This window comes from Thermobia domestica, chromosome 2, assembly GCF_964235325.1.
Source record: "Thermobia domestica chromosome 2, izTheDome1.hap1.1, whole genome shotgun sequence".
NCBI classification, from domain to species: Eukaryota; Metazoa; Arthropoda; class Insecta; order Zygentoma; family Lepismatidae; genus Thermobia; species Thermobia domestica.
The window spans coordinates 286,754,565-286,769,898 of NC_137455.1; the positions used below are offsets into that span (position 1 = coordinate 286,754,565).

The window sequence follows — 15,334 nt, forward strand, 5'->3', positions numbered from 1 at the left end:
ATTCCTCTGAAATGCTGTTGAAACTTTCGAATGTATGTATCAGTTACTGATTTATCGAAAAGCATTCTTCTTTTGTTTGTGTTACGTGGCTACCTTATGGTTTATTGAAGTTTGGAAAGTAACCAAGTGCTGATAAATTTGATTATGTTCCAAAATCTACCTTTTTTTTTTTTTTTTTTTTTTAGTGGGAGGCACGGTGGCAGTGGTAAAGCGCTATCTCGTGTGTGGGGTCCTTGGTTCAATCCCCTGCCAAACAAGTTTGTGGTAGACAATATCTTGTCCGTTATTTTTCTCTGGGTACTCTCGTTTCTTATAATGTTCTCATTCAACCAATTCTTCTATCATCATTCACTTGATTTAATCATCCGTCTCCCTTAGCCTAAAAGGGATAAATGTGGGACGTTAAACTGAAATTTTTCATCTTCATTTTGTGGAAGTATGCTCAGCTTACAAATTGATAAATAAATTTATATTTTGACTCTTTTTTTGTATATGTAATTTTTGTGTCTTAGAAAATAAAGATTTCATTTTTGCTTATTAAAAATTGTTATTATTTATGATACAGTCCCATTGTCTTTCCAAGCTCCTCTTATCCACATTCAAACTTTAGTTCTTTGTTCTCGTCGAAAATAACTTATATACATTTCTTCCAATGAAAGACCACAATCTATGTAAAGCTTTTACCTCTTTAATGGTATCTTGATGTACTGAGATGCTTTGTAAGCCCTGACAGCAGTATGTTCTTTTAATTCTGGTTTCTATGTTTCTTTTTGTCATTCCAGTGTAATATTCGGAATACGCAATTTGCCTGGTATACACCTAAGTAAGTTGACTTATCAACAAAATAATTTTCGTATCCAGATATATTTCATTTTTATTTACCTAAGATTTTATGGAAACATTGGGACCCGTTTTCTTGTGCTACTTTCTGTAACCCGAATGTTGAACTAGGCCATACAGGTATTTTTTAAAGTTCTTTTTTAGTTTTTACGTTATTTTTTAAAACTATTTTCTTACTAGAATTCTTAAAATCATCCACTCCAATTTTCTAACGTGTTAAGACTGGAATCATTTTTCAGTCCTAAATTTAAAATGGTTCTTAATTCATCTTGTAGTTTCTGTTGTGATGTTATAATGTTACAGTTCTCTAAGCTGAAAAAAAAAAAATACCAATCTTCCTGTGGAGAAAGTAATCATAAGATGTAGATTTTCTGAATTTTATAATTGGAAATCTGTTGTATCTAAAAATTAAGATGTCTAAGGATTTGAATATTATAGAATTCAAGTCCTATAGTAATTTTTTATGTTAGGATGAATGTTGTTCAGTTCCTTCACTAGGTTAGGTCCTCGTTATTTTTGTAAATACTATCATGTCATCAGCGTAACAGAAGTATCTTAGAAATTTACGAGGTCTGTCCAGAAAGAAACCAGACTTCCGAAAAATATGATCAGGAAAATTGTACGAGACTTTCTTCTTGCCAGAACCACGTAGTGAGGTTTTTCCAAACATTTAAACAGTAATTGCATCATCCAGTCTTGTGTCATTGTGAGACTACGAGTCTTGCAGTGAAGTTGGGTTCCATATTTGAGGCAATTTTGTGATATTACGAAAATGAAGGTTTTGGAAGAGCAACGTGTATGAATGAAATTTTCTTTAAATTAGGTAAGACATTTACAGAAACTGAAAATGTTGCAAGAAGTGTATCGGGAAGAATATATGAGCGAAACCCAGTGTTATGAATGATTTCGGCGTGTCAAAGCAGGAATAGCACCACCAAAGAGGACACAAATCCTAGACACCCAACACATCATGAGATGATTTTAGCATTCAGAAAGTGTTTAGTGTGTTCTTGTGTCAATGTTGTTTGAAATAGCTGAGAAAATACAAATCAGTAAATCGTCCTGTCATGTAATGTTAGTTGAAAAACTGAACATGCATCGTGTTGCTGCAAACTTCATTCCGCGGTTACTAACAAATGAACAAAAGAAATATGTAATGGAAATCTACGAAAATTTTTGTATCGTGCAAACGAAGACGGCAGCTTCTTGGAAAACATTATAACAGATGATGAGAGACTTAGATCAACACCTTTTGGGTTTGTGAAAAGTGCTCAATTATATAAGAACTACGAAATGTACAAGAAATATAATTCTGAAGTTATACCTAGTTATATATCAAATAAGGTAGTTCTATATTTTTTCATATACAGTCTTGTTCAAAAAATCTGATCTCCCATTTCTCTTTAAAAAGCTCTACTATCTTACGTACAGTCGGTATTCAAACGATCAAATATTGATTTTCTTCGTTCAATTGAGATCTTTATTTAGAGTCAAAACCTTGGAATTTCCTATGGCCTTTTCAAATCAACATGGGTGGCCAAGATTTTCTGAATAAGACTATGTTATGAATGTAACTAATAATTGTAAAATGTCCACAAAAATCATACGCAACCTTCTTGGAAAATGGCCATCGTCAATGGGCCTTTAAAGCTAAAGAAAAGGTTTCTCAATCCTGGTCTATGGCGATAACTTTGATACAATCATCCTAATGAGCAGCTGAGACCGAAAAAGCACATTGAAGTTACTGAAACGTTAAAGTGGTGCTTATTGTTTCCTTTGATTTTTGTGGTATTATTTATTAGAATACGCCCAACGTGGCCAAACCATCACCAAAGAGTATTATTTAAAACTTATAAGGCGGTTGAGAAAGACTGTGAAAAAGATAAGATCGAAAGCTTGGAAAAATGGAACATGAATGCTGCATTATGACAATACTACTAGCCATTCGGCGCTCATTAGGGAATTTGTGTCAAAGAACAATACGACTGTTGCACCCCAAGCATTTCTCTCGCTTGATTTGGCATCTGCAGATTTATTTCTACTGTCCAAGTTGAAATCCACCCTGAAAGATCGCCTTTCCAATCTATAGAAGGCATAAAAACAATTCGGTATGAGACCTCCATGCTATTTCAAAAAGTGGATTCTAGCAATGGGAGATACATTGGCAACAATGTATTTGGTCTAGGAATTAATTCGTGCGGGTGGACAAGAGATGGCGCAACGAACGGAGCGTCCCACAGTTCCGTGTATCCACACATGTGTTGCAAACCCCTGTCATCGCGTATCGTTCGTAGTATAGGGCAGTGGATTAAAGCGTCAACAACACCAGTTTGTAGTTAAGTGAACATGGCGCAATTTGTGCCTGATAAAGTGTTTTTGCGGGGTGTCCTGCTGCATTACTTTAACATGCAGAAAAGTGCGACTGAAAGTCATCGTATTTTGGTGGAAGTGTATGGTGACCATGCTCTAGCTGAGCGAACGTGTCAGAAGTGGTTTGCACGGTGATTTCGGCTTGGCAGACCAAGAGCGAGCTGGACAGCCAAAAAAATTTCAAGACGAAGAATTGACAGCATTGCTCGAGCAGGATTCGTGTCAAACGCAGGAACAACTTGCAGCAGCAGTAGGCGTTGATCAAACAACAGTCTCCAAACGCTTGAAAGCCATGGGAATGATTCAAAAGATGTCACATTGGGTTCCACATGAATTGAAAGACAGAGACGTTGAAAGACGAAAAACCATTTGCGAATTGCTGCTTCAACGACAGAGCAGAAAGGGGTTTCTGCATCGAATTATTACGGGTGATGAGAAGTGGATCCATTACGAGAATCCTAAACGAAAAAAGGCCTGGGTGAAACCAGGTGAACCAGGTCCATCACAACCAAAACGAGATATTCACTGTGCAAAGGTTATGCTGTGCATATGGTGGGATATGAAAGGTGTGGTGTACTATGAGCTGCTGCAACCGGGTGAAACTATGAATGGAGAACGTTATCGACGACAATTAATGCGTTTGAAGCAAGCTCTGGCCAGAACACGACCAGAATGGGAGAACAGACATGATAAACTTATTGTTCAACATAATAACGCTCGCCCACATGTCGCAAAACCGGTCAAAACCTATTTAGAAAATGTCGGATGGGAAGTTTTACCCCACCCGCCGTATTCACCAGACGTTGCTCCTTCGGACTACTACTTGTTCGATTGCATGAACAACGATTTGATTGGACAGCGGTTTACTTCTTCAGAAGATATCGAAACATGGGTCTCTGACTGGATCGCTTCCAAGGATGAGGACTTCTTTCGCCACGGAATCCGTACATTGCCTGACAGATGGGCGAAAGTGGTGGCTAGCGATGGACAATATTTTTCTTAAGGTATTTATGTATTTTGTGTTTGTACTACAGCTTAAATGTGTGCGTACCAACCGCACGAATTAATTCCTAGACCAAATATTAATAGTGGTATTGTGAATGAGAAAAACCTGATAACTTATACAAGCGGTGAGTATCCGTATATTTAGAAAATTAGGTTTCTTTCTGGACATGCCTCGCACACTGATCCTTGTTTAGCATTTTGGTTCTAACATGTTGATGAATATTAATATTACCTTTGCCATTTTTCTTTTTCATCCATTGCACCTTTTAGTAATAGTTGGTTAGTTCACACAACATGAGTTCACTTCATTTATTTGACTTTATTAAAACTTTTAAAGCTGGCAACCTTCATAAAGTACGTTAATACATTTTACTCAACTCGTAATGAAAATACAATAACAAGCAAGAAAATCAGGGGAAATAATATAATATGCTAATTTTCACGCAACAGAAACATAAAAATCACTTCAATGTTAAGAATTGATCGCAAGTACGGAATACGTGAATATATAGGTCAGTGGTATCATGTTGCTTGTCAATCAACAAGTCTCCACTAAGTTTATTGATTTTTTTCCCCATCGTCGAAGGAAAAGCGACAAAAAGCAATATTACATATTTAAATCTGGTTTCATCGCTTTAAATTCATATATTAAATATAAGGTAATAAGGAAACAATATGATATAGACCAAATATAGTGTTGTATTGCAGTTGCATTCTATTAGCAAGGGAAGAGTTCATGAGAAAATGCGAATACATAGAAGAATTAGAAAGAGTTGAAAAATATGAGGAAATGTACAAGGAGGTAAAATCTATTGCGATGGCAGTAGAAAATAAGAATGGGAAGATAGCGAGACAAGTGAAATCTTAGGAAGATGGAAGGAATATGTGAAGGACTTATATGAGAGTAGGGTTAGACCGTGTGGCCTTGATGAAGTAGAAAATGAAATAGGTGAGGATGATAAAGAGTTTTGCATTCTCCGAGATGAGTTTGAAAACTATGTCCGAGATTAGGAATGAAAAGACAACCGGGATAGATAATATACCAATTGAATTCATTAAGAATATGGGAGATAAGAGCAAGAAAGAATTGTTCCGACTGTACAATGAAATATATGAAACAGGAGAATGGCCAAGAGACCACTGACGATGATACCGATGGCTAAGAAATCGAACCCAAAGAGATGTAAGGATAATAGAACTATTAGTCTCATATCTCATGCAGCGGAAATTTTGCTTCGAATTCTGAACAGAAGGTTGTATGGAAAAACAAATGAAAAAGTTGAAAAGGAACAGTTCACATTCAGGAGAGATAAGGACACAAGAGATGCAATTGGATTATTAAGGGTGATTGGTGAAAGGTTTATAGAAAAAGGGAAAAAGGTGTATATGGTATTTATTGATCTAGAAAAGGTTTTTGACCGCATGAATTGGGAAGTGTTGTTGAAAGTTCAGGTTGAATTGAAATGGAAAGGTCGAAGATTCATAAGAAACATATATAAGCCAACAAATGCTAGAGTAGGGGAGGAAATGGCAGAGGAGAGTGCAATTGGAAGGGAAGTTCGACAGGGATGCTGTCTCTCAACGTCATTATTTAATATCTCTCTATAAGAAATAGTGAAAAAAAGTCTACAAAATGAAGACGGCATTTCAAGATGAGGTAAAGTGATTAGGTGTGTACGGTTTGCAGATGATGATGCTTATTGCAGAATCTGAAGAGAAGATCAATAAGATGTTAGAAAACTTGAGGAAGAACTATGAAGAATATGAGATGAAAATAAATGGTAGAAAGACAAAAGCCATGGTGAGTGGAACGAAGCGGTCGGTGTCAAATATAGAAGTAGGAAGAAAGAAAATTGAACAAATGACTAATTGTCGATACTTGGGTAGTATTATCAGTAATGATATGAAGTGTGAACGAGAAATAAAAGCAAGGATAGGAGTGACGAAAGAAGCCTTTAGGAGGAAGAAAACATTTTATGGTACCTTTAATAAAGAATTGAGAAAAGAGACATAAAATGTGTCATGTGAAGTATTGTTCTATATCGGTCAGAACCATGGACATTACATGAAAATGATTAAAAACGCCTGGAAGCTTTCGAAATTTGGGTGTGAAGAATGGAGAGAATTAGCGGGTCGAGCGGAAAACGAATGAGAAGGCGTTAGAAATGGTTGGGGAAGAAAGAACAATCTTAGACATTATTAAGAAGAGGAGAAACTGGTTGGGACATTGACTACGAAAGAACCATATCATGAGGTACATGCTAGAGGGTATGGTGGCAGGAAAGAGAGGGAGGGGCGAAGGAGACTACAATTATTGGACAATATCAAAACAGAGAAATTGTACATGAAAACGAGAAGGTCAGCAGAAGACCGTGGAACGTAGAAACTTCTCAGTTGGGACAAATGATCTGCCAATACTGGTAGAATACCGATGTTGATGAATAATGATGAGGAGGAGGAGGAGTAATATACATGACGTAACTTAATTAATGTAACAAATGTCGGGAGGTTATTGAGATAAGAAAAAAAAGTTCGTATAAAAATATAGCATAGGCCATAGAGTGAGTTATAAAAAATATAGCATATTAGGCATATTGGCAGAGTTAGCGAAAGCGAAAAAGCGGTAAATATAGACGTTTAGAGAGAGACAAATATACATTCGTCGATCACTCACAGGAGATGTTCAAAGTGTCCGCCATGAACAGCAATGTTATGTATGACAACGCCAGATCATGGATTGGCAAACCCGTTCGAAGATACCTGTGTCTTGGCGAACAGTTACATAGGCCTTACTGTTCAAAGTCGTTGAGATCGTTGACAGGAGTAGCATACACCACATTTTTAATGTGTCCCCATAGATAAAACTACAGTGGAGTCAGTTACGGAGACAGTGCAGGCCAATGTACTGGACCGCCACGCCCGATCCAACGTTTCTTGAAATTGTTGTTCAACCACGGGCGGACATCCACACTAAAGTACCTGGAAGTCCCATCATGCATGTACCACATGTTACGGCGAATTGCTAGAAGAAAATTTCCCAGTAACTTGGGCAGTGTATCCTACAGGCCAATACTGTGCTCCATTTAGTTTTTGAGATAGCGTGTATGGACCGATCAGTTTATCATAGACAATACCACACCATAGATTGAGTCCAAATGGGTGTTGAGGATGAGTGAGAACCGTACCATGGGGATGTGCACTTGCTCACATGTGTGTGTTACACTTGTTGACAATGTCATCCCTTCCAAATGTGGCCTCGTTAGTGAGCAGTACTGATGCCTGAGAAAACATAATGGTAGTGGTCTGTTCAGTGGACCACTGACAGTGTTTCACGTGGTTGGAAATCCGCTTCTGTCAGTTCATGTACACTTTGTATTAGTATTTGTACAAGGCATTTTCATGTACTGCACACCAGACAGTCATTTGACTAATATGCATTTCATTGCTAAGTTCCCTCGTACTCGTACCTGGTTCATTGCCTACAGGTTCTAACACATATTCGTTCATATCACGTATTCCTACACGACGGGGTCGAAGCATCTACATGGGTAGGTAGTACGGTCTCTGTTTCTCACACGTGCCGATAAATTGCTACAAATCTCTTGCGTGATGGTTGACGTCTGTTAGGGAAATGCTGCTGATAGAGTCGTGCTGCTCCACGACCATTGCCGTCTGCATGACCGTACATGAATAGCATGTCGGCCTGTTTGCGGTTTGAATAACGCTCCATGTTTTAGTCGAGCATTACACTATTCAGCACTTGCATCACAAAGACCGCACTTCTGTACCGTAGCGTCTTGAACACAAGCGCCACTTGTGCGTATGAACCGAGCAACTACGTATTGAACACAAGCACCACCTCTAGATTTCCTAGACCATCATCTCTAAGCTTATTGGTTTTAGATATCTACCGCTTCGAAATTACTGTTCCACGCGTTCGGACCTCGCTAACTCTGCCAATATGCTATATGTTCATAGGACATTGTTTGCTTAGCTCGATGTCAGGAATCACCTCCCGATATTTGCTACATTAATTAAATTACACTATGTATATTATTTACAGAAGAAAACTCTAGTACATTATTTTTGGTAGGGCCACGGTGGCTCAGTGGTAGAGCGTTCACCTCCGGTACTTGGGGTCCCGGGTTCGATCCCAGTCCCCGCCAAGTAAACTTTGTGGTGAACAAACACCGTGTGCGTGGGTTTCCTCGGGGTTCTCCCGTTTCCTCCCACTTTCTTCATTCCACCATTTCATTCATTACTGATCATCACCGTCTCCTTTAGCCTAACCGGCATAACCGTGAGACGTAAAACTCAAAAATTTCATTTCATTTCATTATTTTTGGTCTAGATCATATGTTTCCTTATTACCTTAACTTGCACCCTGTATATGATATGATAGTATGAGTATTGCAAGAAAAAACTCTATATGACCATGGGTGAATTCGGCTTCGTTTTAGAGATGTTGAAATATAGAGCAAGTTATTACATATACATTGTATCTGTAATTTAAGTCCCATATTTCCGGTAATAATAAAGATATTTTGCTCATTTAGCAGTAGGTAAATATTGAAGGGGATAGGCTTTTAAAAAGTATAACATTCGTTACATTCAAGTACCCCTTTATTTGGGAAAAAAAAATGTTTCAAAATTTGAAATTTTTATCTTCAAATTTGGGTATTGAACCCTGATATTTTAGAAAGTAATGAAAGCAAACAAACAAAATCACTACCCAGTGTATGCTCAGAGCCGTAGCTAAGGGGGGGCCAGCGGGGCGCCCGCCCCGGGCGCTGATAGCAAGGGGGCGCCGAACGAGCGAGGAGAAAGAAAAAGTGGTGTTGGACATGAGTAAAATACGAGTCGCCCCCAGAAAGTATTGGCGCCCTATTAGATCAATATTGCTGTCGGTTATCAATGAAATACGCAGATTTCTTAAAAGTTTTCTTGCTCGCTTCGCTCGCAATCCAAAAGTTTAAATAAGTCATAAGTTTTTACTTATTACTTAAAGGGTTTATTATAGATGATTTCTTAATAACATGTGGTATACAAGGTCCCGAATAATGACTTATAGTGTATGCAGGACAGTGGCGTATTTACGATTTTGTTTCGGAGGCTTTGCTAACTTTCGGGTGGGGCTTTGCCTGAAAATGTGAAAATTCTGCAAGATATTTCATATACTTTACTATAATAAGTAAGATTTCGGGAGGGGGGTTAAGCCCGGAAGCCCCTTAAATACGCCACTGATGCAGGAGCATTTTTAAAATCAGAAAGAATCAAAGTCGTGTTCGGCATTTAACAGCGATGAGTTTGCTTGTTCAAAACTTTTTTTTTTTTTTTCATCTACCCAATCGGATTAATCATGACGCACAGTGGGGCGAAAGCACTGAATTCTTGGCAAAAATAAGAATTCGCAATATGAAGCAGAAAATAGAAAGAAAACCAATTAGTTCGGTGTGTGCAGTGGCTACAATAATGTTATTTCGACATTATTTCATCAAAAGCATAGTGTTTTGCATCATAAAAGGAAATAGGTCTATTCCTTATATTCGCGCCTAAATTATATAACAGATTATATGATTGGCATAAACAAACGCGTGGGCAATATGCTTTGATTTGGCAATTTACGATTGGCTTATATTCTTAAGCATGAAAGGAAAAAGTGTACTTATTCATTTTACAACTGAAGAGTAATAAAATTGAAGAAAAGTTCTTGCTTCTCAAAATTATTTCAAACTTGTGGAGGATTCGTTATGACAATGAAGATGCAAGGACGCTTCAATACATAAAAATTATCTCATCACAAATTCTCGATATGGATATATTATCAGATATATTAAACATATTATGATTTACAAGCATCAGTAATTTGTTGTTTGTTTTATATATTGCATCGTGCATTACTTGAGCTCATTTCAGGGCTTGATTGGAACATTCTCAGTTGGAGCGAGCGGAGGCTCATTACAGTTGATTCCAATGTCACTTCTGTGCACGCATCACAAAAAAAAAAAAAAAAAAAAAAAAAAAAACTAAATTGATCAACACCATTTTTAACATGGTTCTACCTTATGGTCCATAGATTGTTTAGCATTGGCGTTTCAAAATGTCACCACCATTAATCAAATATATTTGACTAGAGTTTAGTTCTGTTGGTGAATGCCAAAGAAGTATGACTAGATGTTGGAAACAAGATGGGTCCTGGAGGCGAAACCCCCAACGAGGTCTGGGGGCAAAATTCTCAGAATCGACCTATATTCAACTTCGTCACTGCGTGCATGGGGATCACACGTCTAATAACGTAACACTTACTCTCACATTCATCCCAGCTAAATTCAAAAGCAGCAATGCATCCAGAATGCGGTTTTCTTCAAACATTTTCATGCGCTATACTTCCCAAAAGTGCAAATATGTGCAGGTTTTCTCTTTGCATACAGTAAGAACAATGTTTCCGCTACGGCATATTAAAAAATCACAGACATTCGTATATGCCATATTTTCTACTAAAATGCCATTCTATCGCTTGACGATAGTTTATATGCTTTCAGTATCACAGCATTTTCAAATATGATATTAAGTAGGAGATTATCATAGGGATATGATAATAATATTAGCATCATTGCAAATATGACTATTGACTACACATCACATCAACATTCTAAATGTACAAAACGATACCTACATGTCGGTCGTGTCACCATGTTTACCAGCCACTGAATATCTACACGCAATGTAGGAATAGTCGCATTCAAAGTCAATTTCCTATCTTCTGACGCTAAGCAGCACCTCTCCGGCTTCGGCGGATAACCAAATTTACACGTCCCATGAGTTCATTGTAAACTGCTATCACTTCTTTTCCTGCACACTATCTTATGTGTACACTATTAAGCTTTCATTATAACAAATCATATCAAGTCAATCTTTTACTTCATTTTTCGAGTTTTTGCTGAGAATTGCCTGGTTTGGGCCCAGTGTGCGATGGTGAGAATGAAGGTATGAAAATGAGAAGAGTGAAGGGACATTCAAGCTGCTGTTTGCGCGGGAATATTAAAAATAAACGTAACGAAGGGGAACAATACCATTTTCGAACTTCAAGCAGTTGTAGAATAGGGGCTTATCCCAAGGAAGTTAGACTTTTTCAGACACTAGTCACTATCTATGATTTATTTTAAAATTCCATTGACATATCAAATGCTTCCAATTTGGAGGAATTTATTGGGTTCATTTTTTCATAAACTTTTTGTATCGCAGTATATTATTTTGTGCATACGTGTTTAGTTGTGTGATGTTTTTATCTATCTACATACACACATTCTTTATATATGTACGTGTTAGTGTATTAATTAATAATATGTTAATTAATATGTTAATAATAATATGTTAATTAATAATAAGTACCTTAAATTCGGAACTTTCATTCATTAAGAAATTAAGTACTAAATAATTACTATAATTTCAGACATATGTAGTAGCCAAAGTATATTTTGGATTTTAAGTACAAACATTGAACATATTCTTCATCTCCATCGATCAATATTTAGAAATTCACAAAGAAGGCTCCTTCTGAATTTCCATTACATTTCACAAAATATTTTTTACTGTAAAAAGATCGAAATTAAAATGCTATTGATGTCGTCACATACAGAATAAAATTAAATAGTTTACAATTATTACTGGCAATTAATACTATCACCCATTTCGAACGATTAAAAGAATATAGTCTAAATGTATTGAAATTTCATTTCTTATCGTTAGTACGAAACGTTGTAAATAGTAGTAACTTTTAGTAGTATTAGTAGTAACCAAAGGTAGTTTTAACAAGTTTAACAAAAAAGTCCAAAATAACACTCTTGAAAACAACTCTTATTTGAAAAAGGTACATAATGATCGCGTTTGGTTTTTGCGATGGTCTTTCCAAGAAGATTAATAAAAATTCAACTTAGCATAACAACAAAAGCTGTTTTGCTTATATATATATATATATATATATACATATATATATATATATATATATATATATATATATATATATATATATATATATATATATAATGATTGGTAAGTAGAGTGTAGGGGCGCCGAATTCTACTTCGCCCCGGGCGCCGAAATCTCTAGCTACGGCTCTGTGTATGCTATAATACATAATATAAATCTCAAACTTGTGTCGCAGTAAAACTGTTACCATCGACGATACAGCACGAAAAATGAAAACATTAAATACTAAAATTCGAAAAATTGTTTCGTATCAAGATATATCGTAATGTGTGGTATATCAAATATGTATTGAATGTGTTGAAAATCAAACAATTTTGAGATTAATATTATTGTAATAAATCCTGTCAATCAATTTTCAATTCTGAAAACCTATTATGCGTCAATACCTAGGGTAAATAAGATTACCTATTTCTTGGTTTCCAAAAGACGGCAGTACTGAGAAGAAGCTATGAGTTGCATGCTTCTATACAGGGTGTTTGCTAAAGAACTCCCTAGTTTTAAGTATAAATTTAATTGGAAAATGAATGAAAACTTACATGAAAGAGAATTCCTTCAAGCTTTAATGTTGGTAGACTTCAACGTGGGATCCATTTGTGGCCCTGCACACGTCGAGACGATATTCCACTTCTCGCCACGTATTCACCAACATTTCAGATGTAACTGTCCCAACCGCCGTTAGTTTTTTGCTGTAGGTGGTTCACCACCATACTGACGTCTAAAATTACGTTGCACTGTTATAACTGATTCAGTTTTCACAAGCCAAATAACACACTGCGCTTTCTGTTGCGGAGTATACATTGTTGCTGAGTTGCTCTGCACTGCACGCCTGCCTGGACTGAACTGAGGAAACAAAGGAAGAAAACAGCACTGGTGCCGTCTCAAGGTCAAGCAGGGGAGCCAAACTTGGAGAGTTGATGAATCAGACACCACAAACTAGAATAGTGTGTCACTTTGTACAGATTCTAGGACAGATTAAAACTAGGGAGTTATTTTTCAAACACACTGTATATAAGAAGCTATAAGTCATATACATACACCGATATCAATTTATTCTTTTCGCCTCAACACTTCCTTCAAAACAATAAATTGTTTTTTGTTTTTTTTTCCTTCGTACAAACACCCATACTCTGACAGAGTATGGTAAATCGGGACTTTTCAAGTGTCTTTGTTAATATATCAGCAGTTTGTTTCTCAGATTCAGTGTATAACACTACTTGATTTCAATGTGCTTGCTTCGTTTATGAAATTATAACATTCGGGATTTTTTGCAAGTTTATAGCACTAACGTTATCCACTCTAATTGCAGGTGTATCATCTTTTCTGATTATTCTTAATTCACTTAATAATCTTGATAATCACAAAATTTCTTTCGCTGTTTCTGATGAGACTACAAATTCTGCTTCAGTTGTTGATAGGGCTACGGTTGGTTGAAGCTTGCTTTTCCACACTTCATTGGTAGATCTGCTTTTAACATCACCTGCGTAATCAGCGTCACTATCTATACAGAGTTGAATCTTCCTCATTGCTTCTTTTAATATAAAGTACCATAATTTGATGTTCCGTTTAGATATCGTAAAATCTTCTTAATGCTTTCCAATCCGCTTCGCTGGGTTTCCGCATCACATTAGCAGCTTTTGAAACTGCAAATGCTATATCAGGTCGCGTAGTCACCATCAAATACATTAGAGAACCTAAGACGTCTTTATATTTGAAATCATAGCTTTTCCAATAGTTTACTATCACTAACTTGATTACGATCACAGAGTACATCAACGGGATTTACTTCTTCCATCTTGAAGCGTTGGAGAATTATTCTTACGTACGCTGATTGGTGAATGAAAATTCCCTCATCTCTTCGTTCTGTTTGTATTCCTAAATAGAAGTTTGGAATACCGGCTGTGATTTTAAAATTCCTTTGTAGTTTGTTTAGAAGTGTTTGAATTTCTTCCTTATGTGAACCTACAATTAGTCAGTCCATCATCTACCAACAAAGTGACAAATAACTTTCAACCACTTTTGTTTCGAATAAACAAACACGGGGCAGATGTGCTCACCAATAATCCTTATTTCTTCAGAAAATCCGTAAATTTCTTATTCCAGCATCTTGGGGCCTGTTTTAAACCGTACATGTACGATTTAATTTGCACACTTTGTCAGTACCGTCTTCAAAACCTTTTAGTTGCGACATGTACACTTCCTCTTTAATGTCACAATATAAGAACGCAGTCTTTACATCAAAATTGTAAACAAGATTTTTTTCTGCAATTGCGAAGAGAGTTCTTATAGTTTCATAACGCACCATAGGACTAAATGTTCCATTTAAATCAATACCTTTTTCTTGAACATGATCTCTTGCAACAAGTCTTGCACGAAAACGAAGTACTGTCCCATCATCATTTAGCTTTATGCGATAAACCTACCGATCAATTATTTTCACGTTGTAGGACGTTCCCCAAATGAATCCTACGTTTTATTTTCATTAAGGGCACTACTTCTTTCATGGCTGAAATCCATTCAGATTTATTTTCCGCATTAATCGCTTGCTCAAAAGTAACAGGATTGTCAGCGCTACTTAACGCAGAATATGCAACACCAATTTTAAAAAAATCACCATCTGTCATCCAGCTGGGCTGTTTCTTTTCTCTTTGAATTCGCTGATATGAATAATCGTCTGTTGATTAATTTGTCTGGCCTTCACTTTGTGTACACAAGCTACTGTCACGTACAACTTCGCCTTCAAGGCCACTCGCACTGGAGATTGGTTTCTCTTCCTTCTGAAGTAGCAACTGTACTTGTGGGAAGTTAGTGTGTTGGTTTTCTTTCTCTCTGCGCTCTACGTCGCTCAGTTGCTCTGCTTTAAACATCATGGGATTTTATTTTTTTATTTAAAGAAGCCACGTTCACTTGATATCCATTGGTTCAAGTATCCGACTATATAACCAAAGAAACTTTTATTGTCAAATTTCTTACGGAATTGTTTGAGAATATGAACAAAACATTTTGTTCCGAACATTTTAGATGTTTCAGGCTATGTAACTTAGTACTATAATTCACTCAGTTATTTACCTGCGATAGAAGTCGAGTCTGTGCAATTCAACAAGTAAGCAGCTGTATCACAACTTGGGACCAT

General features: G+C 36.6%; 1 protein-coding gene across 4 annotated transcripts in view; it reads left to right on the forward strand.

Annotated features, from left to right (window-relative positions):
- The window catches only part of LOC145678540 (uncharacterized), a 137,965-nt gene that overhangs the window by 106,478 nt on the left and 16,153 nt on the right, over positions 1–15,334 (forward strand). For 2 of the 4 annotated variants that reach the window (XM_081748810.1, XM_081748807.1), the window contains one exon: positions 783–960. The exons of the other annotated variants lie outside the window; for them this stretch is intronic. The gene's annotated coding sequence lies outside the window, so the exon portion shown is untranslated. The remainder of the gene's footprint in view (positions 1–782; positions 961–15,334) is intronic. 4 annotated transcript variants of the gene reach the window in all.